This window comes from Pinus tabuliformis, chromosome 6, assembly GCF_031772625.1.
Source record: "Pinus tabuliformis cultivar Carrire ecotype Pingquan chromosome 6, CPIR1, whole genome shotgun sequence".
NCBI classification, from domain to species: Eukaryota; Viridiplantae; Streptophyta; class Pinopsida; order Pinales; family Pinaceae; genus Pinus; species Pinus tabuliformis.
The window spans coordinates 677,653,890-677,681,825 of NC_142292.1; the positions used below are offsets into that span (position 1 = coordinate 677,653,890).

Sequence of the window (27,936 nt, forward strand, 5' to 3'; positions counted from 1 at the left end):
AATAAACTGTGTATCAAAAATATAATTCTCCTATAGAGTCTTTCATGCAAATTTTCCATAGTAGCATAACATTGAGCATGTAGTATAAGTTATAATTCCTCACGTGATGTGATAATATCTGATATAAAAGAAAAATCCTAAGAAAATATTATATATTTGATGCATAATACTGTTAACTTAACTTTGGTCGATAAACAAATAAATGGTAAATGGAAAGATTGTGATAAAAGGTTTTGAGGATAATTTGCTACATATTATCAAAGTTTATCGCTTTATAAAGAGATACTATGTACACTAAAATATTCAAGTCTCAGTAATTAATGAATTGCATGAAAAATCAAATTATATGAAGATAGTAAAATTTCTGTAGTTCTTTGCCTCTCGCAAGAAAGTGTGCTTTTCAAGTTCAGGCTTGGCATGTTTTATTTTATTCAAAAGTTATTGTATGGAAAACCAAAAGACTAACCAAGGTGAAGAAAAACAACATGGATGACATCAGTAAGATGTGGGACTATTTTAGAGCTCAGATCTTCCATGCTTATCCTCATGCAATAGGTAGCACAAGTTAGTGAATTGGAATTTATGTACCAAATCAGTAGTAAATTGAGTGCTTCTATTGTGCTTTTCTAAAACACACTAAAGTGCAAAGGGAGAGATAGACTCATCATAAGTTAAATAAATATGGTACTCTCTAGTCATAAATATGGTAATATTTGTTCAGGCCAGTAAAAGTGAACATTCCAGTCTGCGTAATAATGTGGCTCAAGTCTTGAGGAGTTCCTATCGGTGAATGATTATCCACAAATATATTAATGCGTGTAGAATTTGATGTGACTATACTATATATGCAATTGAAAGGTTCCTAATGGAGTATATAGTACAAAATCTCACCATGATTCATAGCATCATAGAGTTGATGGTGCATGCAAATAAATCGATATTCCATGTTTTCAACTTAATAGTCCAATTGTAATAAAGATTCCAACATTAGATACAATTCCCAATATGTAGAAGAGATTAAGTAGTGAAACTTCTATCATTGACATGCTAGAGGAAATGTAGATATTAAACATTTTCCTATCACTGAGAATGGTTGATACAATCAAAGCACCATGAATAGGAGGGCTTGAGTACATTGGGTGAATAACCAATTTCAACTCGAGTTGCCACTGTTGCACTCCTGCAAACCTAAAAGAACATCATTCAAATTATTTAAAATATATTAAACAAAATATCATTGTAACAATAAAGTGCTCACTTCAAGAAACTAATCTGAGGGTTGGATATTCAAGAGTGGTGATATTTGAGCATATGACAAGTTCAAATAGTTTATTTTAGTTGAGACATACAATATTTTTACAAATAAAACTTATCCCTGAAAACATAGTGGTTTTGAGGTTAGTTGTCCTTATGATTCTAAGAGCACCCACACACTCCCCATACAACCCCATATTCTTTGCATAACTCTGAGTAATAAAGCATTCACCACCATCTCCTACAAACAAACGAACAAAGTATGCATCTACATCAAGGATTCCACTAGAAAATCCCTGAATCAAAGAAGTGAAAGGTCATGATTTGTTGCACAATTTAAAGAAACCTTCAATACAAATAACATATGGATGAACATAAGACAAACAAATGTATCCTTCAATTTCACCACACATGATAGGGAAAATATCGTGTAGAAATGAAAGTTTCAATGTGTTGATATTAGATAACGTGATAAGCACTGTAAAAAAATGACAGTAGACCTTCTGATCTTATTAATTTCAAAATTCCTTCCCATTGGTCTAATGTAGGATCTACACCAGTGGGATTATGTGCATATACATAAAGTATCACTGTAGCTCTAATTGGAGCTACTTGTAGATCTTCACGCATACCTATTCAAAGTATATAAAGAACACTGAAATATTGTCTAACAAGAAAAATTATGTAATCATTTGATGAATAGACACAAGATACTTCCGAATTTAAAAATGAACACTACTTTTCTGCCTTTTTTGTTGGTTCCATATTTAAATGGTGTATTGGTAGTCCAAGTTGAATCATTCACTACAAGGATGAAAGGTTGGTGTTTATTCATTACAATTTGAAATGTTTTAAGGCTTTCATGATCATGTCAATCTTTAACCTTCCTTCAAGCCTCATTTGTTTGATAATATTTTTGTATATACATTGTGCACGATTGTTGGCTACGTGGGCCCTGACCCAGAAGTGATTTAGCCAAGCAAATCCCAGTACTACTGGCCCATTCAGCAACAGCCTGTGGAGCGCGAACTGAGGTCTCACTTGAAGTAGTATGGGAGGGAGCTAGAACTAGGTTTCCACACCCTGGGGATGTCTGATATGTGGTGATTGGTACGTGGCCCAACCTTCGCACTTACTGCACGTAGCCTACGGGCATCCCACGCCTTGTGATACTGTCTTTGCGCAGTTCTAGTCGTAGTGTGACCCGTGTTATTTACCCAAGTCTTCCTTATTTAGTCTCCGTTAGCCGATTACTTAGATTAAATTCACTTATAAGCAATCATACATGTAATTATCAATTGCGCGCAGTAAATAACAGAGTAAAGTAACACATAACATAAACATACATATTCGAGAATAGATGCACAGAATAAACTTCTCTTTATTAGCTTTCAAATCCAAGTACAATCCCACTTACAGACCCGACTCTGCCCTGCGCACTCAGCTGCAGGGGTCTGCGCACTCAGTTGTGGACTCTACTAGGCCTCTACGCACTCAGCTGCAGAGCCTCTTCCTACTACTACAACCCAATACACTTCATCTTTCACTCTATTCTTTGACCATGCCTTTGTATCTATCTATTACTTCCTTACTAAAAACTATCTTTACACTCAGAGCCTCACTCTATTTATACAATCCCATGGTTCGCGGACCATGGGTAGGCCAACACAACTTTACATTATTTTACAATTCTTAGGGTGGATAACCCTATGACTCATCCTAGACTTTCGTGCTCCGCGCCCGTACTTCGCGGAGTCTTACAATACAATTGACCAAAACTCGGGCTTTAAGCCCCAAAACCTACTGCGGGGGATCTGTGGAGTTCTGTCTCAGTATACCAGTTCATGGGTATTACATCCAAGGTATGGTAGAATAAGTGTACCCATTCGAGCTGTGGTTCTTCCCTGTAGACCTTGGTCCATTTCGCGAGGTGCATGTGCAGGTCATCTCATCCATCATATTTGTCTTCTAATCGTAGCTATGGTTTCCCAAATTGTAGGCACATCATCCTTCTACATCTGCGCCAGTCCTCAAATCTTCCTTGATGTGTTCCCCACCAGCGTGCAGGTGTTGTGCATAGCACCCACTTCAATGGATCGAACCGTTGTTGTTCTGGTACTGCGCTTTCAAACTTGCTCAAGAATTCATCCACCGTTGTCAATCCATCATATGTCGGCATCTCTCGGGTCTCTGTTGTTACACAACGTAGTGATCTAATCATCATGTTGCAATTCAGCGTTGTTACCTCATTCAACTGATTATGCCAACTCTACTTATTCGTCTAAATCCAAAGTGCGGGAGCTTTCGCGCTTCCACGAAATCCTCCCATCTATAGTCAGATTCACCCAATCCTGGTTTTGCGTAGTGATATTGTAAATACAATCGAGATCATCGTCGCGCACTGGTTCAGTGTAGTGTGCTCCTTCGGGTGGGTCCAGTTGGACTACTACACGTAGTGACTTTTTCTCGAAGATCATTTTGTGCTTCTTCATATTGATGACTCCGTTCATATCAGTGGCCCAGTCGATTCCTAACAATGCAGGATAGGGATTGATGTCATCGAAAATCTCTATCACTTCAAAATTCGTCTATGTGCTTGCGCCTTCAATATCAACTGTTACCCCTTGCAACCTCCCGATGGGAAAAATCTTCTGTTGGTTTTCCATTCATAATTGAATAGGGGACCAATGTAACGTGGGCCTGCGCATGTGTTCCCATGTTTGCTTTGGTAACACATTCGCATCTGAACCTAGATCTAGGATTACTTGATCCATTTCATACTCACCAATCTATGTAGTCAATCTCATTTCCCCCCCAGTGCATAATACATGCTTTCCCAATTTCCGGACTACACATGGTTCTCCTGACCCTGTGCACCAGGTGATCAGCTCCTATAGTCCCTTAACTGCCTTGATGTCGCGCAACAGTTTCATGCATGTCTCTAGAAAGGTAGTAAGCATTGAAGGATCCATTCCTGGCTTTGGTTGATCCTTACTACCTGAAGTGGAGGCCTCTACGAAGCTCTTCTTAGCTTCCAAGAACATCTCCTTTGTGTGTTCTAAGTCAAACTCAGTTTCCTTTGCAAGAGCCTTGCGAACCCATGTATCTTCCTTAGGCTACTTCCCCTTATCCTCCCCTGTGGTCACACCGCTTCTAAGCATCATGTTCACATTCAGGTCTTCTTCGCGCGGTTCAGACCTCATCATTTGTATATTTTGAGTCGGAGGAGGATGGAATACCCCTTTTCGCACATTTGTGTGATCAACGTAGGGAAATCTATTGTTTCATGATCAAACTGAGCACAGTACGAACATGATATCCTCGTCGGGTTGGTACAATCGCGGGCATAGTGCCCTAGTCCTCCACAATTGTAACAAATTAACTGTCTGTGGCCCCTTCCTGGTCCCATTCCTCCTCATCCTTGACCTCAACCCTGAAATCCAGCGTGCCCCATCCTTGCAGCTGGGTTGAGGGCTCGCGTTTCTGTTTGCATCTTATAGGCTGGGGTCCGATCCATAATTAACTCGTAGCTGCGACAAGTGTGGTCGTTCTGGCCTACCGACCTACAGGAATTACAAAACAACTGTTGGGGAGTTTGTGTATACTTCTGCAGAAAATTGTGTTTCCCTCCTATTTGATAGATCGCGCACCATAAAGTGGGTGCCGTGCTCGGCCCTGCCTGCGCCTCTGGTCTCAACGACATTGGTCGTCCTCCTGCCAAGTAGTTCACGAACACTGGACAATGATCCTTGTCATGGCCTTGGCCTTTGCATTTTAGGCACCATAATTCCTCGCACGCCTTTGGCCGCAGTGCCCTATCCTGCTTCAAACTTTGCATTTCCAAACATAGATTTTGTAGCTGTGCATGGATTTGTTGAACTCCCAACCCAGGGTCTTGTATCGAGGTCTCATGTAATCTCATTTCCATTTCCAACGCTTCGGCCTGGGTAGAAAGTTTTTGATGTGACAGCACTATCCTGAAGTGTGGTGTCAGAGAGGCTACAAACCATGCGTGATGTTGTGCATCTTTTAGCGTCGTATTGGCCTTGTGGATCGTACTCTTCAGCCTTTGGTTCAGATCCCAGGGAGTCTCACTTGGAAGCATCACGATCTCTGTAAACACGATGATTGACTGCATCTCTGATTTAGGCCTGCTAAATTCTCTGTTTAACACATTCTGGATCTTTGCTATCCCTACGTTTGGGTGGTTGTTAGAGTGCTTGATGTACCATGTTAATGCGTGATCTTACAGCGTGCTCACCAATGTAGCCTTCTTAATATTATCATCCATGACACCTTGTGCTACCCATACTGCTCTTACCATGAACCAGAATTGGTCCGGATCCTCATTCCCTACTCCTCTGCATACTGGTAGTTTGATCGCGCTTGCCATACCGAACTATGGAGGTGGTGGAGGTGGAGTGGGCAAGGATGGAGGTGAGGGAGGTGAAGCGGGTGGCGGGGTGGGTGGAGGTAACCGCGGAATCTGCTGCCTTATCAAACTGACCATGCTTCTCGGAGAAAATTTCGCGAGCTCGTCCTCACTCTCCCGCGAGGGTGAAATTAAAGGACTGTTTTCTAATTCTTCACTACTTCCGCTTCTGTAGATTCTTCCGCTCCGCGTAGTCCCAAACATTAATTTATTTGCATAACCCGCTTTTCACATAAGAGCATCTTAATCCAGGTATTCAAAGATTTAATATACTTACCTCGCGGTCCCTTGAGAAAATGTCATTCTGCCTCGCTGTAACTGACGGTTGTGTCCACCACAAACTCAGTGATAAATCCTCCTATTATTTGGTTGAGCCAGTGGTCCACACCTCATGCTATCTTATCCTCTAAGGCTTCTAGTCTGCGCACTAGCTCCGAAGTCCACACTATTGGTTGGTTGAGCCTATACCTTCCCTGGCTGTTAGCTAACCTCACGATCCACTCATACAGCTCAGATGGAAAGGATGCAAATAAAATCTGATGGATTTCTGTATACACATAGCGATCCAGCCACCTTTTCTCAGATATTTGCGGAGTTCTGTTTTCCTGTGTTGCGAACTCATGAATCTTCTTATCCAATCACTCTTCAATTTCCTTCTTTGTTGGGTTCCAGTGGCACGAAATCAGACATCCATTATGCAGATCCCGGTCCCGGCAACAGAACCATTTGTTGGCTACGTGGGGCCTGACGCAGGTTCGGAAATGATTCAGCCAAGCAAATCCTGGTACTACTGGCCCTTTTAGTAACAACCCGCCAAGCACGGATGTTATAGACATTTTTGTGCCTTACAGCATTGAGCATGAGATGTCCATAATCCAAGGGATCCAAAGTCCCTAAAAGAGTTGTTCCTACCCCTAAAGGAACAAGGTCAACCAATGACAGCTTCTCCCAGAAGTTCTCCACCAAAAACAACTCAGAAATGGTCAAATCAGGATCAATTCAGTGGCTCCACTAGCTGCCTGCGTTGAAATGCAGAGGTTACACTGGCTAGGTGCACTGCAACGCAGGTAGAAGCACTACCAGGGTGCGCTGAGCGGAAAATGACAAATGGCAAGTTCATTCAACGAGGTGGAAAGACCCTGGAAGCTTCCAGAATCTTCCTCAATGACACTTGCCTCAATGAATTCAACCAAATGATGAGTAAGAGGTTCTCAACTTCCAAGTGGAAGAAAGAACTGACAGAGAGAAGCCACAAGTCAAAACATAAGCTGACTCATCCTCTTTGCTTACATCTATATATGGATCTCTCACCCAGAGGTTCAGGAGGCTGGAATTTTGTACTTTGCAGAGAATTGCTGTTGGTTTGAGATTGAGATTAGTACATTGGGTGATTTATGCTTTGTTGGAGGAGAGGAAGGGATTCCTTTGCTGGGAGGTAGATGCTGGATCGGGACTCATTTGGTTGTATCTCCTCTTGAACCTTGTTATCATATCAATAAAGCTATTTGAGTTTCTCCTATATGCTTGTATTTCAATGATGTTTTGTTATATTTGCATATTTAGTTTACATCTGATCCTAAACTAGTTATGAATGTGAATCTATGTCTTTTGTGTAGTTTTCCTCTCTTGTGATCTTGCAGGAACTCGGTGAAGCTGGACCAGTGAAAGAGCAGGCAGCGGGAAGCGAACAAAAGAGAGAGTGATTGGATCGACAAACTAGCGGAAGACACCGGTTAGTTACATCCTTCTTTCTCTATTTACATCTCATAAAGAAGAATACTCAGATAGTTTTCCTTGTTTGTTGCTAAGGCACTATCACCTCTTAGAGTGGGATAGGGGCATTCCGAATTGGATACTTTTCCCAACAACAAATTGGCGACTCCGCTGGGGATCTTATCTTGTTAGTTTATTTGTGTTTCTATTGTTGTTCTTCTCATAAACTCAGGAGTGCCGAATCGAACTGCATTTGCCATTTTCAAATGCAAAGTAGAGATCTACTACTCTAGTCCATTCGCTGAGCCTGTTTATGATCTGAACAGCTGATCTACAAGTGCTCTAACAGCCCTTTGTGATAGATCTTAGTCCTCCTTTAAATCATCCCTCTAATTGTACCTAATTGATAGCTTTTATCCAGCCAAAAACTGTAGATTAAACTGCAAACCGTGACCCAGAACCCAGAAAAAACTCTCGTTTCTGCTTCAGCGCAGACTCTGTGAAGAGGTTCTGCATTTCAACGCAGGTCCCGTGAAGGCTACCTGCGCTGAAGTTCAGTTTCTCTGTGCTGGGGGTGCGCTGATCAGCCTTTGCCTTGTGCAGCTGTGGTTCCCTGCTTCCTTTTGCTCAGTTTTATCTATGTTTTTTGCAGCCTGTTATCAGTGTGTGTACCTATCTGAAACCCCTTTTCTTTGCCTCAATTCCGCCTCAGTTTTATAAAGAAATTGTATTTGTTCTTTGTGTATTTGTTACATCATTTGCAGTTTCCCATCACAAAAGTAAACTAGTCATACTGTCGCCCTTAGATCTAGACCTGTCGTAAGTGTCGTTTTGATCTTAGGAGTGAGTTTGTTTGTTGTTCACAGTTGATTTAGCTTCTACTTTTGTCTTTTGGTTTGAATTTATGCATTTCAAGTGTCGAAACAAGTAAATCATAAAGTGTCGTAATCGTCTTTTTGATTTCGAAAAAGGAACTTGTTTGTGTTTTTCACTTGAAATCGAATTCGAATTTGTACAACAGCTTTCTTTTTAGGCATCAATATTAAGAAAGTGAAAACAAATACATGCATATGTGCATTTGCATTTTGACAGTTTGTATGTTGATTTAGGAAAAAGTGCATTACAGTGTGCTCTATGCTCTTTGAGAAAAGATGGTGTCTTTCTTTTCCCCTTGTAGCTAGGATTTTCATTGTTGAAAAGATATAAAAGCTTGCTTATCATCTTTAGACTGCATTTAGGAATTGTATCATACATCTCGTGGTGATCCAAAAAGGAAAACTTCTAAGAAAGATCAACCTAAAATAAATTGAATGAACTTAACAACGCTTTGTAACATAACGCACAACATAGAGGTCTAGGCTAGAGACGTGTTCCGGCGTCGTAAAACCTGGTCACTGGTCACCTCGCTGATGGTTGGGTGATTCCTCCTGAGAGACGATAAGTGCCAGTACAGATTGTGCTCCCACGTACCATCGCGTATATATTGGGAGACCCCTATAGGAATATAACCTTTATCCATAGGAAGCCGTGTCGGCCGCCCTACTGATCACAATGCACTGAACACAGCATTCAGGAAGATTGACCGCCCGTACCCTAAAAAGTATTCTGCGGTTTTGCGAAAAGTTTGGCACACCCTCTACCTAGAACTCCAGAGCAGTTCCTTTTGGCCTTTTTCAAACTCTATAATGGAAAAAGTCCATCCGAGCATTTGTCACTTCGGGCTCGTTAAAACATCGAAGGAGACTAGAGTCATCTTTAGCTTTTTCTCGACTCTTTAAAATTGAAAAAGCAAGTTGTGTCTAAAGCGTCTAAAAAATTCATTTAATTCGGAAACACACTTTCCCCTTTTGTATTTTGGTTGATCGAGTAATCCGCAATCGTGGAAGAAAGTCAATTGAAACCCTGTCATTCGCAGAGGCTTACGAGTCAACCGTCTTTGTCTCCAGAATCGAAAACAGTACAGACAAAGCGGACTCGTTTAACCGGTTCAAAATCTCCTATCAAAGTTAGAACAAGTGTTCCAACAACATCCGAGATTCCAGTTACTCCAAACATTTCTGGAAACCCTGCCCCTATAGAAGAAGTTCAACAGCCACAGAGGGATAGTGATACTGATCCTGGTCTGAGAGTAAGCACTTGCGTTACTGAACCAGTTCCATCTGCAACCGGTTCAGAGAGTCTTGCTCCTCAAACATCTGTCACTGTCGATTCAACCCCTTCTTCGGCACCAGAAATATTTTACGGACCTGACGGTCTTCCCCTTCCACCTGGTTTGATTGCGATAGAGGAAATTGTAGAAGATCCGCAAGCAAGTACTCCAACACATTTTGGAGTCGGGGTCACTCTATTTCCTGCGACATCAGAAGTTAGTCTACCACCAGTGGAAGTTCCTGTAGAATCGCTAGGTAATCTTTTGGATAGACTCAAAATGTCTGAACAACCATCAACATCTAGGACTGTGTCAAATGACACAGCGACGGCAGAACTCCCTGCCGTCACTCTGACAATGTTTTCCGGCATACCATCTGTCCCGACTAGCTCACAACCGCTAGAAGGAGTCCATCCAGGGACTATTTCGACAGTGTAGTCCGTTCCTGTTTGTTCCTCCGGAATAATATCCAGCAACTCTTATGTTGAGACTCGACAAATTGATCCATTTGGAGGTCAATTTGGGCCATCCAGTCCCTAAGGGCAAACAATCCCCTTGAGTTCCGGATTACCACCGTATGGGGGGGCAGTATGCCCTTTCATTACCCCCTCCGGGAGGATATCCATACGGGAGTTCTCAACAGTATTCAGGTTATACTGGAGTTACGACAAGTGGTTGGGTACCTATATTACCCCAACAACCAAGAGTTGTGTATTCTATGCAACAATGTGTACCTATGTCGAACATCTCGACAACACCAGCTATTGTAACAGTGTCACAAGTTCAAATGCTGCTTGTTGTATGTCAACCTCAGATTTCTCAGGTTGTAATGCAACAGCCCCCTGACCCTGTGACTCAACCACAATCGCCAACTGGTGGGACGACACAGGTCCAAACGGGTACAATTACCCCACACATTGGTCCAACGGTTAGTATAGCACAACAGAACATGGCTTCACAACCATGGCTAGTGCAATACCAACAACCACAATTCCAACAAGTGTACCAAGGTTCTGAGCAGCAGATCTTTGCGAACAGTGGGCAGCCGTACATTCAAAACGGTCAAAATCAACCACTTTACAGCGGTCATGTCCACCAACCATATCAGTCGTACCAACATCAATTACATTATGCTGGTATGCAAAGGCCAACTGCTCAGGCAATTCCATCGTATCCTGGGTATGCTTCACCTAATCTGAATCAACAGTTACCATTCGTGGCAATTTTAGAGTTACCCAATTTACACCGGTTAACGAACGATCCAATTGCTTACGCCCCTTGGTGGCTAGCGATTCCTCATAAACTTCCATCAGATATTCCTAAATTTAATGGAAATCCAGGTGAAGACCCGTCGAATCACGTGATGACATTTCATCTATGGTGTTCATCAAACACCCTAAACGATGATTCGATAAGACTTCACCTTTTTCAGAGGACGTTAATGGGTCCAGCGGCAAAATGGTATATTGAATTGCCTAGAGCTTCGTTCGACAATTTCAGCACCTTAGCCACGACTTTCTTAACCCATTTTCAATTACCGATAAGGTATGAAACGGGAACGAAAATCTTAACCAACTTCAAACAGACAATGGCCACTCACATATCTGATCATATACATGAGTGGTGACGTCGTCGTAGGATGGTAAAAACATACGTTCCCGATCAGCTATTAGCTGAATGGTTTATCAATTCGTTACTTCTTGCCATAACGGAAGATGTGGCGAAGGGGGGAGTCGTAACGGAAGAGCAAGTTATCGCTCGTGCGCAATATCTAGACTTGGTCTATACTCAGTCTGGCACACTCTACGACAAAATACCTGACGCCCCTAGACCGGAATTCTCAATTCCTCCTCCTCCTAAATCAAACAATGACTCTCACGCCGGTGATGGTGTGATTGGCACAACAAACGCAAAATCGACAAAGGCTACATCCAAGAAGGCCCGTAAGATTTCAGATCAAAATGCAAAAGACAAAATTCTTGCTTCAGAAGTAAATGCCGTATCAGCAGATAAAGGCAAAGAAACCAAACAACCAGGAAGCAAGAAGAAACAAAGCAAAGGGAAGAAGAAGAAACAGGGTGAGTCATCTCCCGAAAAAACTTCTTCAAACCCTCCTGGAAATAGGAAACCACCCCCCTCAGGGTGTCACATATGTGATGAGGATCATTGGACCTCACATTGTCCATACAAAGTTGAGCTTAAAAGATTCTTTAAGAGTTCGCAAACCTCAGCTGTGTTAACTGATCCGTTTCCAAATCCAGGAACAAATCTGGTTGATAGTGGAAATGCTTCCCCGTCGCAAGTGCTAATGTTGTCGATTTCCAAGCAACAAAATGATGCTTTGATTTTGACAAGGAACAAAGATTACGGGAATCCGCAGCTGTCGAATGACAAAGGTAAAGATCAACCGAGTAGTTCGACAACAACTTCGACAGAAGTTGTACCACCCATCATTCCTGAATTAAGAATAAAACCGCCAAAGGGAGTAGTACACAAGTCGACATTTAATCCTCGCGCCAGAGCAGCGTAGCATTATAACATAGTGGAAGATTTGGCCCAATCGCCATCCGCTATGTCGACTCTTGAAGTACTACAAAATTGTCCATCCCAAAGGCAGGCTTTGTTATCGGCCATTGGTGGGGTTGATCCTAAGGATTCCAATCTTGTATCCTTCGACCACAAAGGATACGATCCTCAGTTACCAGCTCAACTAGCTTTCCTTATTCAAGTGAAAGCCCTCAACAAAACTGTTCACCGAACAATTATTGATGAGGGGGCATCTACGTGTATCATATCGATGAGTTGCTGGAAAAATTTAGGCTCACCACCCTTGTCGAGATCGTCAACGACGTTAAAAGCATTTGATGGACGATCATACATTCCATATGGGATTTTAAGTAACTTGCGAGTTGAACTGGGGGGCAAAACAGTAGAAATTGATGTTGAGGTTATCCATGAAGACCTCGATTACAACATACTACTAGGTAGGCCCTGGATATATGCCATGGCTGCAGTTGTGTCGACCTACTTCAGGAAGATTGTATTTCCCTTTCAAGGAAGAATTACAATCGTTGACCAACAAACATTTCTCCCCAACAATTCACAAGTTACGGGAAGCATTCCAATGATCCATGGAAGCGATCATTCGCTTCAAAATATTGGAGTAGGCCTCCTAAAAGACCCTGCCTTAATGGGTACTTTTGCCCTACCGCCTCCAAGTAATCTGGCAGAAGTGGCCACAGTGGAAACCTACAATATGAAATCTTCTATATCTAATGGATTCGGAAGATTCCTAAACATTTTGTTAGCATGGATCATCGCCCTAATAGAAATATTGTAGCAATCAATTTTCTTGGCCTGGGGGGCAACCCCAAATCAACGCCCATCAAGCGTTTGGATAGATAGGTCTAGAGAATATGGTACCCCTTCAGATCCTTGGTCGCGAGAGCATGGAACCGACGAAGGAATTGTCCAATCAATGGTAATTGATGGGGCACCATGGAATGATTCCCAACATCGTTCCCTTCTCCCGGATTGTGGAGAAGATACTCAAGATGACCTTTATCATCCTTCAGTTTTCGATTTTCTATCAAATACTGTAAATACGGTGGATTTCGAGGATGGTTCTTATCTCGTGTCGACCTCGTTAAAAAATGAAACAAGGAGTCATGAGGATAGTTCTTTTACTGTGTCAACCTCATTAAAAAATGAAACAAATCCCCTTTTCAAATCTCAAAGGTAAACCTTCATTCCAACCACCGAGTTGAATGCAATGAAGCTTGGGGGGCATGCACCTCGATTTGCGTTATTATGCTGGGGGCATGCACCTTGATTTGCGTTATTATGCTGGGGGCATGCAAACTTATCATCGAGCAGTTTTAGCACATAGTTCATGCTCGTTAAAAAATAAACATAAGATCGAGCAAGTGTTTCAATCCGCGTTTAAGCTCGTTAAAAAATGAACCCTCCGGTAAATAACCACCGTGAATGTAAATTTATCAGCCATTAAAGCCTTGGTCGTGTTTGCACCGTCACCTCCACTTTTCCATTGGTCGATCATTCACCTCCATTTGATTGTTTACCCATTTTGAGGAACAACTGCGAAGAGTGATTTCACTTAGCCATCCTTGTAACACTGCCGTGATTGGAAGATTCCGACCCTTACCTGGAATCAACTGCTACCCGTTTTATCACTCGTTCCTCAAAAGACGAGTCTTCTTTAAGCTCTTTTCATCTGACTCGTAAAATATGAAAAGATTGCCGAGTTTTGGCCTTCCATCTCGTTAAAGCGACCGGAAGTGCTATCCCTCCTCTAGATTTTAATCTTTTTGGACCTGAGGGATTATTGCACAAAAAGATCGAGCGCTTGTTTTGTTCGGCTCGTTAAAACTATCGAAAACTCATCCCTTCTGTATTGTTTTATACTTTTTCGGACTTAAGGGATTAGATGACGAAAAAGGAACTTTGGAGTTATCTTTACGTACCTTTTTAGACTCTCTAAAAATGAAAATGGACTGAGTTATCTTTGTCGTTAAACTCATTAAAAAACATTAATAGTGACAAACTTGTCTTTAGACGAGAACGAGTTTCACTATCGCTAGGCTCGTTAAAACATAGCGATGGGTTTGCCCGAAGGGCAAATTATAGAACAAGCATATGTTATCCTCCTCAAGCTTGACAAAAATAAAGAGGTACTGGTCAGAAATGACTGGGGAAAAATTGGGAAGAAACTCAAAGAACTTTTATTGGTAGCAAGTCGCTCTTGAACATGACACTTCCACTCCGTGCCTGAGTCGGGTTGGGTTGTCATTCACCGGTCACATCACCATGGTCTCGCCATACCATCCATCTTTGGGGTAAATGCTACCAATCCATCACACAAGTGTCGCCGATATGTTCAAGAGAAGTCATCCAGAGAAGTCAACCGTGTCCCGTCCACTACCATACATTATCCTTCATCCTTTCATGACCGCCACCCTGAACCATATATCATCAGATCGTTTTCACCTCCATCAAAATCATTTGCTCCGTTCCGTGTCACTGATGTGGGATACATTAAGGCCCTCCTTTGACGGATCGCTTCTTGTCGACATCAGCTCATTATCCAAGAAGTTGATCTAGGAACACCCCCTTCAGTACTTTGAAGCTTGCACGCCTCAATGGCAAGTTTCTCACTTCCGGCGACAGGTATACATCAATGACCTTCGACCGAGAGATTTTGCGTGGTGTTCGACGCCAAGTCCTTTATTCACACCACGTGAATTGTACTGCAGTACCTTGAGGGTCATTATCATTATCGGTGATTCCTCTCGCGCTTGTTAACAGTTTACATCATTGACTGGTAATCAAGCGATGTCTTTCCATGTTCGACTTCAGAACATTTCTCACATGGATCGACTTGTACTTAGAGTGAAGATCGAACGAGATTGAAGACCCCGGATCTAGTTTCATCCATCCGGGCTGCGATATATATTCAGGAAAAATAAAGACATTGACATGTACAGCATTACAACAGATAATCATCCTACCAAAAGGATGGTGATTTCATCAAAATCATCAGTCTACCATCAACGATTGTCTGTTCTATGTACAAAAAAAGGAATTTATAAAGCTGAGCATGGGAATGCCCGCCTCAGCTAGATCATGAAAGCAGTATGAAAAATAATGTAATGTATTGTATCTTATTACAGGTCTCCTCCCAGCATTGGAAGAACTTCGGATCCTCCTAATAAAGCATTTCACCCGATAAACGGCCTCATACTTTAGGGGGTAACTGTTATAGACATTTTTGTGCCTTACAGCATTGAGCATGAGATGTCCATAATCCAAGGGATCCAAAGTCCCTAAAAGAGTTGTTCCTACCCCTAAAGGAACAAGGTAAACCAATGACAGCTTCTCCCAGAAGTTCTCCACCAAAAACAACTCAGAAATGGTCAAATCAGGATCAATTCAGTGGCTCCACTAGCTGCCTGCGTTGAAATGCAGAGGTTACACTGGCTAGGTGCACTGCAACGCAGGTAGAAGCACTACCAGGGTGTGCTGAGCGGGAAATGACAAATGGCAAGTTCATTCAACGAGGTGGAAAGACCCTGGAAGCTTCCAGAATCTTCCTCAATGACACTTGCCTCAATGAATTCGACCAAATGATGAGTAAGAGGTTCTCAACCTCCAAGTGGAAGCAAGAACTGACAGAGAGAAGCCACAAGTCAAAACATAAGCTGACTCATCCTCTCTGCTTACATCTATATATGGATCTCTCACCCAGAGGTTCAGGAGGTTGGAATTTTGTACTTTGCAGAGAATTGCTGTTGGTTTGAGATTGAGATTAGTACATTGGGTGATTTATGCTTTGTTGGAGGAGAGGAAGGGATTCCTTTGCTGGGAGGTAGATGCTGGATCGGGACTCATTTGGTTGTATCTCCTCTTAAACCTTGTTATCATATCAATAAAGCTATTTGAGTTTCTCTTATATGCTTGTATTTCAATGATGTTTTGTTATATTTGCATATTTAGTTTACATCTAATCCTAAACTAGTTATGAATGTGAATCTATGTCTTTTGTGTAGTTTTCCTCTCTTGTGATCTTGCAGGAACTCGGTGAAGCTGGACCAGTGAAAGAGCAGGCAGCAGGAAGCGAACAAAAGAGAGAGTGATTGGATCGACAAACTAGCGGAAGACACCGGTTAGTTACATCCTTCTTTCTCTATTTACATCTCATAAAGAAGAATACTCAGATAGTTTTCCTTGTTTGTTGCTAAGGCACTATCACCTCTTAGAGTGGGATAGGGGCATTCCGAATTGGATACTTTTCCCAACAACAACGGACTGAGGTCCCACTCAAAGTAGTATGAGAGGGTGCTAGAACCAGGTTTCCGCACCTTGGGGATGTCTGATATGTGGTGATTGGTACGTGACCCAACCTTCGCACTTCCTGCACTATGCGCACCTGCGGGCACCCCGTGCCCTGTGATACTATCTTCGTGTAGTTCTAGTCATAGCGTGACCCATGTTATTTACCCAAGTCTTCCTTATTTAGTCTCCGTTAGCCGGATTACTTAGACTAAATTAACTTATGAGCAATCATACATGTAATTATCACTTGCGCATAGTAAACAACACAGTAAAGTAATGCATAACATCAACATACATATTCGAGAATAGATGCATAGAATAAACTTCTCTTTATTAGCTTTCAAATCCAAGTACAATCCCACTTACAAACCCAACCCTGTCTTGTGCACTCAGCTGCAGGGGTTTATGTACTCAACTGCGGACTCTACTAGGCCTCTCCGCACTCAGCTGCAGAGCCTCTTCCTACTACTATGACCCAATACACTTCAGCTTTCACTCTATGATCTAAACATGCCTTCACATCTATATATTACTTCCTTACTAAAATTATCTTTACACTCAGAGCCTCGCTCTATTTATACAATCCCATGGTTCGTGGACCATGGGTAGGCCAACACAACTTTACATTATTTTACAATTCTTAGGGTGGAAAACCCTATGACTCATCCTAGACTTTCACGCTCCGCACCCGTACTTCACGAAGTCTTACAATACAATTGACCAAAACTCGGGCTTTAAGCCCCAAAATTTACTTCAGGGGATCCCATGCCCAACAACGATACAATATGTGTTCTCATGTGTAGAGAGAGTAGAGAACAAGGGTTCTCATGTGAAACAATTTGGGTTGCAAACGAATGGGTATGAGGACTAAATATTGTTAGGAATAAGTACCAAAGTTGATGATGTGTGATGGAAGTGCACTGAGGGATCATTTGATATGATTTTGGACTAATAAAATCAAGTGCAAGTTTCACAATATTGATAAGCTATCTGGGCGTTTATTGGCCATGGCATTGAAGGATTGAAAGAAGAGGGAACGAGGGACTGTGTCATTTATGGTTTCATTGAGAACCATAAAAGAAGCATTCGAAAAAGGAGATGTGATGTGATGAAGTGGGTCACTGAAGTTCCCTATGTCTATTCTTATCATCCTTGGTTGGGAATTTTTTCCTGAGTTCCATCGGCCAACACCTATGACCTTATACTTTCATTTTATATTGAAAACCAAAGTGAATGTTCTAAAATCCCTATAATTCCTCCATGCTTTTTCATTCTTAGATCTGAACCTCCATGCTACATCGTATTCATTCGGTTTGGACCCTTGAACAAGTAATTGGTACTCAAAGATATGAATAGTTTTGAAAACTTTCAAATTAAACTTCCTGTTTAAAACTAAAACCTTAGGATCTGAGTAGTTTACTGCGTTGAGATTCAAAGATCCCCGTAGATCAAATAAAATCCATTACCTCTCTCAACAAAAAAAATTACATAAAATACTCTAACAACTTAAAAGCAAGGGCGAAAAATTAATTTCAATGACATATCTATTAAAATAATGGAACCTATTCCAAAGAAAAAATCAATGCATACTACTAACATTGAGAATGCCCTTGTAGCATAGAAGGGATCTTCATAGTCAATCATGTTTTAAATTTGATATCACACATAGGTACATAGAATGTGGAACATACGTCACGTCAAACAGATGTCACCAGTATACATATGTCATATGTATTATCGTAAGCATAAAAATGTAAGGTCATATGGTGAAGAAATTTCACACATAGACGAAAAGGGTAGACGAAAAAATGAGGTGAACATATTCAAAAGGATCATCGATCGACATAAAAATATAGTTTGCTAATAAAAGTTTTATTTCAAATTTTATTTTACACACATAATACTTACAATACAAAAATTATAAACATTAAGTGTATTAAAACATTTATTTTAATAGATTTATTATGAGTGGAGGTATGTCAAATACTTAATGTGCTATTCCTTTGAAAGTTAAGAAAATGCTTACTAATAAAAAAAACTTGATCACTCTAAGTACATGATAAATTTATAGGTAAGATGTATCCAAGAAACTTATATATATGTGTGTGTGTGTGTGTATACGCGCAAGTGTCATGTGTTAGTTACATATCTTCCTTGAAATTGAAATTGAGGAACAATCATCTTGGTGTACCAAATTGGTGTATGGGACCCTCAAGGAATCAAAAGGAGATGTACATGTGATTTCTTAGGACGAAACAAATTTTCTTAACCATCAAGCTTGGTTAAGTATATATACATAATTAATATTGAAATATCTTTTTTAAGGTGATGAAGTAATTTTTTTATGATCACCATTAAAACAATGTTTAAAATTCCACATTTCAACTCCATGTTAAGTAGGGAAATAATTACAAATCTTCCTCAAAATGGATTGGATAGATGTCCTTCTCTTTCCAATAAAAATATATTTGATTTTCAATTGGGGTGTGTAGTGTGTGTGTGCCTAAAATATCATTTTTCCTCTCGGTCCTAATGCAGGGAAAAAAATATTACCTGGGACAAACTCAATAAAATATGTCTCTCAAGGCCCTCCTTTCACCATCTTTTCAAATCATCCTCAAGAGATGTTGAACATATCTTTAATCAATTCTCTCTAGCGGAAAATATATGGAATCAAGGCCCTCCTTTCACCATCTTTTCAAATCATCCTCAAGAGATGTTGAACATATCTTTAATCAAGGCCCTCCTTTCACCATCTTTTCAAATCATCCTCAAGAGATGTTGAACATATCTTTAATCAATTCCCTCAGATTGTAACAAGAGAAACCTCGACGATACAATCAAGATTTTCTGTAAAATTACCTATCTTAATCTCATTCTCAATAGAATATGGTCACTTCTATCTAGTTTCATTCTTTTCGCAATTTGGAAAGAAATAAATCACCAAATATTTCATAATTTTCTTTCACTTAGGAATTCAAATGAATCAGAATCAAGGATCATATATAAGAAACAATAGCTTCTCAACAATAGTCAAAGTAGGATTGACAAGCCAAGGACAAAAATTGGCCATTGTCAATGAATAGGCTTTAATAACCAGCCTTCAACATACGAAAATTTTCCTTAATATCCTCTTCAATCCTAGTTGTTTGGAAGTCCCTCCCTTGAAATTTATCAAACTTAATTTTGATAGTTCTTCTAAAGGAGACCCCAAGTAAGTTTTGGGGGAACTTTTTATGATCATACAAGGAAGATCTTTTCATTTATTCATGGCCTTTGGGTTTAAATAACAACAACTATATTGAACTTAAAGATACTGAAATGGGCATCTAGATAGCACAAAGCCAATCATTCACTAAATTATGCATTGAAGGAAAATCCCAAATAATCATTTCTATGATCATAAAATTTTTACATGGTACTAAGCCCAGCAAAATTTATGTAACACCCTACTCCCACATCTATCCAAAAATCAGTCAATTGGGGTAAAAATGTGACGATAAGTTACTATGATATGATTCAACCTCCTAAATCACATTAAGGAAGTGGAATTGATGAAAACACACCATATAGACCTTCAACATCAGCAATAGGAATCCTAGGAACCATCCCAACCTTTCTGCTAACCAACCCCTAAGTTCCACTAGTTTTTAAAGCTATTAAACCTCTAGACGCTCCCATGCTATAGGCATGCCAACGTCCAGAGAGCTATGAACGCTCCCACAAGCCTGAATGCATCCATCCAGGGACTATTTCTAGCAGACTTGTGCCAAAATCGGGGGAATTTAAGGCACTTTTCAAGCCTAGAATTCCGACCACTGCCCATAACTTGCTGTAACTTCCAGAATCCATTAAAAACATCATGACACGATTAATAAACCACAAACTAAATCTAGGACTAGGCCTGATCATCCCCAACCGGGACTGACATTCTGTCAAACACTTGGAATCAATGCAATCTACAGGTGTAAATGACAGACCTAAGCATAGGGGTCTCATACTTATCTCAGATTCGCTATGAGGCATTGTTTCCTTGTCACTTTAGCTACATTTTCATCCATTAGGCCATAGATACATTGTTCATTCATATAACAGTAAAAACATGATGAGAGTGATACATAGCTATAGTCATAATACATGATCATAACCAACATAATAATAACATAAATACTGAGGATACATTAGCCATAGAATCCACATATAAACTAGTATAATACTCATGAGTTAAAAATGAGAAATAACCTCATATAAATGATGAAAAATCCAACCCAGTATGAGACTACCACATCCCACCCGACTGTAGAATGGTTGAGCCAAATCTCTCTTCATCCATTCACCCCTGTGCCATATTCCAAGCATGAACGTGGGATATCATAGAACACATGAATCCAAGACCATCCAGGGCTTCTAGAGGCCAAACCACATCAACCCATCAAATAGTGATTCCACCTCACATTCAGACATCACAAAAGCATCATCATATTGGTCTCTACCTAAGCTTTCTATCGCTCCAGAGCGTTTGTTCCAACCCGGCTTCCAGGACTAGTAACTCAAACCATAGTTGTCACTGGGTTTCTAGAGTGTTTGTCCAATCAAGGCTTCCAGGACTAGTAACTCAACCCACAACTAGTGTCGGGCTTCTAGATCGTTGTTACAACCAAGGCTTCCAAGACTAGTAACTCAACCCACCAAGGGATTCCAGAGTGTTTTCCCAACCAAAGTTTCCAGGACTAGTAACTCAACCCAAGTTGTTACATGGCTTCTAAAGTGTTTGTCCAACCAAGGGTTCTAGGACTAGTAACTCAACCCAAGATTTTATAGGGCTTCTAAAGCGCTTATCCAACCAAGGCTCAAGGGACTAATAACTCAACCCAAGTTATTATAGGGCTTCTAGAGCGTTTGTCCAGCCAAGGCTCCAGGGACTAATAACTCAACCCAAGCTAAAGGAAACATGAGAACCAACTAGAAAAATAAAGAAATGAACCCATAATTCCATGGCTATCCAGGAAGTGCCAAGGCTAGGCAAATCCACTGTCCATCCAGGCAATCGTCCATTCCAATGAATAATCATGACCAATAAACAACATGCATGCGCCATGAATGTCAAAACTAGTGAGGAAAACATACATGCAACTCGGTACCTGCAAGAAAAACCCATTGTAGTTGTTGGTCCCACTTTCCTCTTTCAGTTTCCTACTCTTTCTTTTCATTCTTGCTCCAAAACTCCAAGTATGTCACTCTCTCCAAGAGTGCTCCAAGAAAACTCTAAGTGTGAAAGAGTGAGAGAGGGAATAAAAGTGACTGCCACCAAAAGTGAACTAACAAAGCTTACACTGACCAAGCCTACCCACTAATCCTCAGAAACCTTTTTATTAATTAGGCCTCTATTTTCTTCATTTTCCATTATTTTCTTTCAAGTTCCTCCTCACATGCAACCTATGACCTTTCACCTTCCTTTTCTCCTAATTTCCATTATTTTGATAAATAAAATGCCAATAAATGCCTCATGCCTTTCCAAATCCTTTTCCATTTCCTTTGCTAATTTCCTTATCCATAATAAACCAAATGAACACCAAGTAGGATTTTTTTCCCACCATTCATCTTGAAATACGTGTCCCATAATCATGGCCTTATATATTTTTACATGAGTTTTTAACCAGGGGTTTTATAGAACCCTCCCCCTTGGGGGAACACCATCCTTGGTGTTCAATGACACCTATAACCAACAAGATTGTCTAAAACAAAACATATTTCCCATGGAGCTTTATAACACAACTTGTTGTAGTATTTACAATGACCATTTGCTAAGACAAGACAAACATACCATTTACTGGAGATTTACAACACAACTCATTATGGTATTTACAATCCACATATACTTATACACATTTTATTCAACCATAAAATAATCATACTATCTATGGAGATTTATAAATCCATCTTGATACAATATTTACAATAATAAACACATATACACATGTGCACATTTTCTTAACCAACAAATAAAATGGATATGATGCTTGCATCTGCAATAAGGGAATCCAGAGGTTGACACCTCCACCCTCAAAGTAATACAAGGATTTAGATCATTCCTAGAAAGTCAAAATCCATAGCAAAGTCAAATCTACATCCAATTTCTAGCGCTACAATCCAATGCCACTTCTCCTCTTAGTGAACAGTAACTGACTCATTTTTCTAGGGCACACTCCCACTATGCATCTAATTCCATATGGAAATGCAGACCAGTAAATCATATGATCAACATCTTTAATGTACTTATTAAGCAATGAGACATGGAAAATGTCATGGAATTTGACTGTCGAAGGTAGTGAAAGTTGATAGGCTACTAGCCCAATCCTCTCAATAATACTGAAGGGTGCACAAAACTGTGGTGCCAACTTGGCACATGATCCAACATGATCCAATCTGTAAGGAGCTCTTCTTTGGTTTGATGCACAAGTACACCTATTCCCAAACTTGTAACTCCTTGAGCAGCCTATTCTGATATGCATAACTCTTATACCTATCCTTTGATGCCTTCAAATTCTTCCTGATTACCTACATTTCCTATTCCATGTCCACCAACATGTCCAGTCCAATCAACACCCTGTTAATTGGATCACTCCAACTTATGGGAGTACAACTCCACCCATACAATGCCTCAAACAGACTCATCTTCAAATATTCCTGATACCCATTGTTGTAAGTGAACTCTACCAATGGAAGATACTCTTCCCACTTTCACTACTAATGGATCACGTACATACTCAACATGTCCTCCAATATCTTGTTAACCCTATATGTATTTTCATTGGTTTACGGATGATAAGTTGTACTGAATGCAAACTCTGTGCCCAAACTTGTAAACAACTCCTTCCAAAACCTAGAAGTGAACTTTGCATCCTTGTTTGACACAATCTTCTTTAGAACACCATGCAATTTGACCACATCTCTGATTAATGCCTATGCCACATCTTTAGTTGGAATGTAGACTTCACTGGAATGAAGTGTGCAACCTTTGTCAACCTGTCCACAATAACCATGATGGAATCATGTTGTCTCATTGTCCTTGGCAAACTAGTGATGAAGTCCATGGAAATGACCTCCCATTTCCATTCTCTAAATCACAATCAATTGTAGCAGTCCATATGGATGTTTACACTTTGCCTTCACATGTTTACAATCGAAACATGTAGCCACAAACTCTTCTACACGCTTCTTCAAATTCGGCCAATAATAAAACTGCTTTACTATAGTCAATGTCTTTTAATAACCTGGGTGACCCGAATGTGGTTTTGCATGAAACTCTCTCAAGATCGCCTTCTTGAGCTCAATTCTAACTGGTACATATATCCTATCTCTAAATCTAAGCAATCCATTTGTTGTAAGGAAATAGTCCACAATTTGTGCACTTACACTTGTACCTGTACCACCACATGTACCTGCACCTATATCTGTACCTATACCTATACCTATACTTGTACTTGTACTATCAACTGTACCTCTACTACTATCTGAAACCTGTTGTAACCTGTGAAAAATCTCCATAGACCTCACATCCTATTGACCTGCGTGCAGAATCCTATCATGTAAGTCTGCCCCATTGGAGCTCATAACTACTAAGTGATTTACCTGTATTCACCTGCTAAGGGAATCTACCACCTTGTTCTCTTTACCTTTGATGTATTTGATCTCAAAATATAACTCACTAATTGTGGCCAACCACCAAGCCTGCCTACCATTCTGGTTCAGTTGGTCAAATACATACCATAACCCATTGTGATCACTCATCAACACCAATATCCTACTTAGAAGGTAGTGTCTCCACATCTTCAATTCATGTATGATCAATGCCAACTCAAGATCATGTGTGGGGTAGTTCTACTCATGCTCATTCAGTTTTCATGACTCATAGCATACCACCTTTCCATCTTGCATAAAGACTCCACTAAGTCCCTTCTTGCAAGCATATGTGCATACTACAAATTCTTTGTCTCGATCTACAATATTTAACACTGATTCATGTGTTAACAACTACTTAAGCTTCTCAAAACTAACCTCACACTCCTCTGTCCATTTAAACTTCTTACCCTTTCTCTGCAATGATGTGATAGGATAAGAAATCTATGAGAAGTTCCTGATGAACCTTCTGTAATAACCTGCCAACCCTATGAAGGATCTCACCTCATCTACATTCCTAGGAGCCACCCACTCCATGGTGGCCCTTATCTTTTCTAGATCTATTCCAATTCCCTCCTTGGAGACAAAATTCCCCAAGTAATGTACTGCAGTCTGAAACAAACTGCACTTCTTGAGCTTAGCATACAACTGATGCTCTCTTAACAACCTCAACCCTATTGCTAAATTCTTGACATGCTCTTCCTCATTTTTACAATGTACCAATATGTTATCAATGAACACAATAATAAACTTATCCAAATACGTATGCAACACACTATTCATAAAGCACATAAAAGTAGTTGGAGCATTAGTCAAGCCGAACAGAACTACAACAAACTCATAATGCCCATACTTGGTCTGGAAATTTGTCTTATAGTTGTCCTCCTATTTGATGCATACCTGATGATATCCGGATCTCAAATCAATCTTCGAGAACATTAATGCTCCCTTCAAATGATTTAACAAGTTGCCAATCCTTGATAACAGATACTTGTTCTTGATGGTCACTTTGTTCAACTGCTTATAGTCAATGCATAATATGTGAGTACCATTTTTTTTCTTCATAAACAATACTAGTGCACCACAAAGTGATACACTTGGACTAATGTATCCCTTGTCCAACATTTCCTTCAACTGCAACTTCAACTCTACCAAATTAGGTGTACTCATCCTGTAAGGTGCCTTTGATGCTGAAGTTTCCCTTAGCACCAACTCAATAGAAAAGTCTACCTCCCTGTGAGGTGAAAACTCTAGAATGTCCTCAGGAAATACATCCTGGAACTGCTGTAGAACTAGGTAATTTCTCAAAACATTTGCATCCTCAGCTTCCTTACCTTTGTCACTAGAAATGTGTACTACAAATAACACACACACTTTCCTGTGATTATGCTTGGCCTGCATAGTTGTTACCATCCTAACTAATGTGCCTTTCTTCTTTCCTTGTAAGTCTTTGGGTTCTCCATTTTCATCCACACACTCAATGGATTTGTCATAACAATCCACCTTGGTTCTATGAAGGTACAAAAAATCCATGCCCAACAACATACTGCATGATCCCAATGGTAATACATTCAAATGTGTTGCAGTAGGCATACCATTCAAATCAAATGCACAAGATCTTACCCAATGGTGAACTTGCTTCTTTGTACCTGTATCCATTTACACTAACCAAGATTATGCATGCAATTCCTTACCAAAACCACACTTATGCACCAAGTCAGGACTAACATAGCTATTATTAGATTCAGGATCAATCAAAATAGAAATAACTTGATAAGAAAGCTTTATGTCCATCTCAATGATAGATTCCTAATGGTCTATTTGTTTCTTATCCAATGATGCATAAACATGAGGAACGCTCTGACCAACATCCCCAACAGTTTGTGCATCCTGTGCACTATATATCTGAGGCCTACCACCCTGATGCTACAGACAATATCTCCTACGATGATCCCCTCCACATGTCCAACACCACATGGGCTCCTTATTCTTCTCCTCATGTTGATGTACATATCCTCTATCATATGCATTGAAATTCTTAGATGGTGCTATGTTCTCTTTATTTCCTATACCCTAAGGTATTTCTAATTTCTTGTACTATTTTCCTTTATTCTTTGCATTACCTTTCCAGTCTGGTTTAGTATCAAATCTGCGCTTTGATTGTTCATATCAATGCCTTAGGTTTCATATGGTCTCCTCCAATGATCTAGGCTCATCAAACTCAATCTTGTCTTTGAATACAGATAGTAATCCACAAATGAACCTCTTAATCTTGGCCTTCTCCTCTGTGAGGTAAGGCACATACCTTACTAGCTCCAAGAACCTGCTAGTGTACTCCTCATCTGTCATCGATCCCATCTTTAGCTGATAGAATTATTTTTCCCTGTCATCAAAGTATCTCTCCAATAAATACTTCTTCTTGAAAAAACTCTTGAACTCACTCTAATTCAAGTCCTCCTTATGAATACATTTGACATTCTTCACATCTTCCCACCAAATTTCTACTTTACCTTTGAGGTTGAATGTAGCTACTATAGCTTTCATGTGATCTGAATAATCATGTAACCTGAAGAACTTCCTCATGCCAAGAAACCATGTCTCTACATCCCGTGGTTTCTTCATCTCTTCATCAAAAGTAAGTGGCTTCACTTTCTTAAACTCATATGGCAAGTATCCACTATCAATCCTCCTGTAAGTTTGATAACGATGATGATCATAGTGCCTATCTAATCCATAATTAGAATAATACCTGTGTCCATCACCTCTCCTATCTGGAGTGTCCAACAATCTTCCATCTCTCACTATGTCGTCTCTATCTGACCTGTGACCACTTCAGGACCTACTACCATATGCCCAATTAGTTCTGTCCTCCTGCTCATGGCTGATCTAACATGGCCCCTATCATTGCAAATATCACAAACTCTGAAGTATCATTACATTTACCTCTGCTTGTTTCTCTTTGATCCAGGTGGATGTCGGTGGCCATGCAACTATACCACTTGGACCCCCATAACTATCTCTTTCACCTTTTCAGTTTCCTTAATTGTAGCACAATTTACCATTTTTAGCAGTTTTTTGGGTCATGAACTTCCAGAGTCTTTTTGAGGCCCTAAATGACATTTTTTGGGAAAACCGGGGAGCAAAATGGGTTTTTGACCAATTTTTCTCTTCCTAAAGTTATAGTCCTCGAATAGATCTTTCTAATGAGCTATTTTGTGTGTAAAATGGAGATCGTATGCCAAAGTTACGACCCCGGGAAGTTGATGTACCAATTTACCCAAAAAAGGCTCACAGTTTGGCGCTTCATCTCCTAGGGTTATGTTTTTGGATGTTTAGGGTTTTCCATTGTTTCTCAACAATAAATAGGCCTTCGAATCCTGCAAGCCTCATTGTAACACAGTTCAGAGGAAGGTAGTCGCCACATCTCTTCTCAGAGATAAGCTACCATCGCCCTAGCTGGTTTATTTCCATTTCTGTTTGTAAGCATATTTCAGTATTTTACATTAATGAAATGGAGTATTATTTATGCTGCAACTCTGTGTTTATGGTTATATATGTAATTTGTTGTGTTCCTATTTAAATCTGAATTAGTGGTATCAGAGCGATCTGCTTTTTTTCTCTGATTTTATTTGCATTTCCCCAACGAGGTCGGGATATAAGGATTTAGGGCATGAACTAGTCGAACCTTTACAAGACCAGCCTTGCAAATCCCGATGGCCTCCCATGAAGGATTAAAAGAAAAACGAGGGGGTAGGAGATCCTATTAAAATCTTGCTCGAAGAATCCCTTGAGTGACAAAAGAGCCCGATGATGGACAACTTTGCCCAGATCCTTCAGCGGCTACTTAGAGGCAACG

At 40.2% G+C, this 27,936-nt stretch overlaps 1 pseudogene; it reads right to left on the reverse strand.

Moving 5' to 3' along the window:
• Positions 1-461: 461 nt before the first annotated feature.
• The window catches only part of LOC149260458 (aspartate aminotransferase, cytoplasmic isozyme 1-like), an 86,538-nt pseudogene continuing 59,063 nt past the window's right edge, over positions 462-27,936 (reverse strand).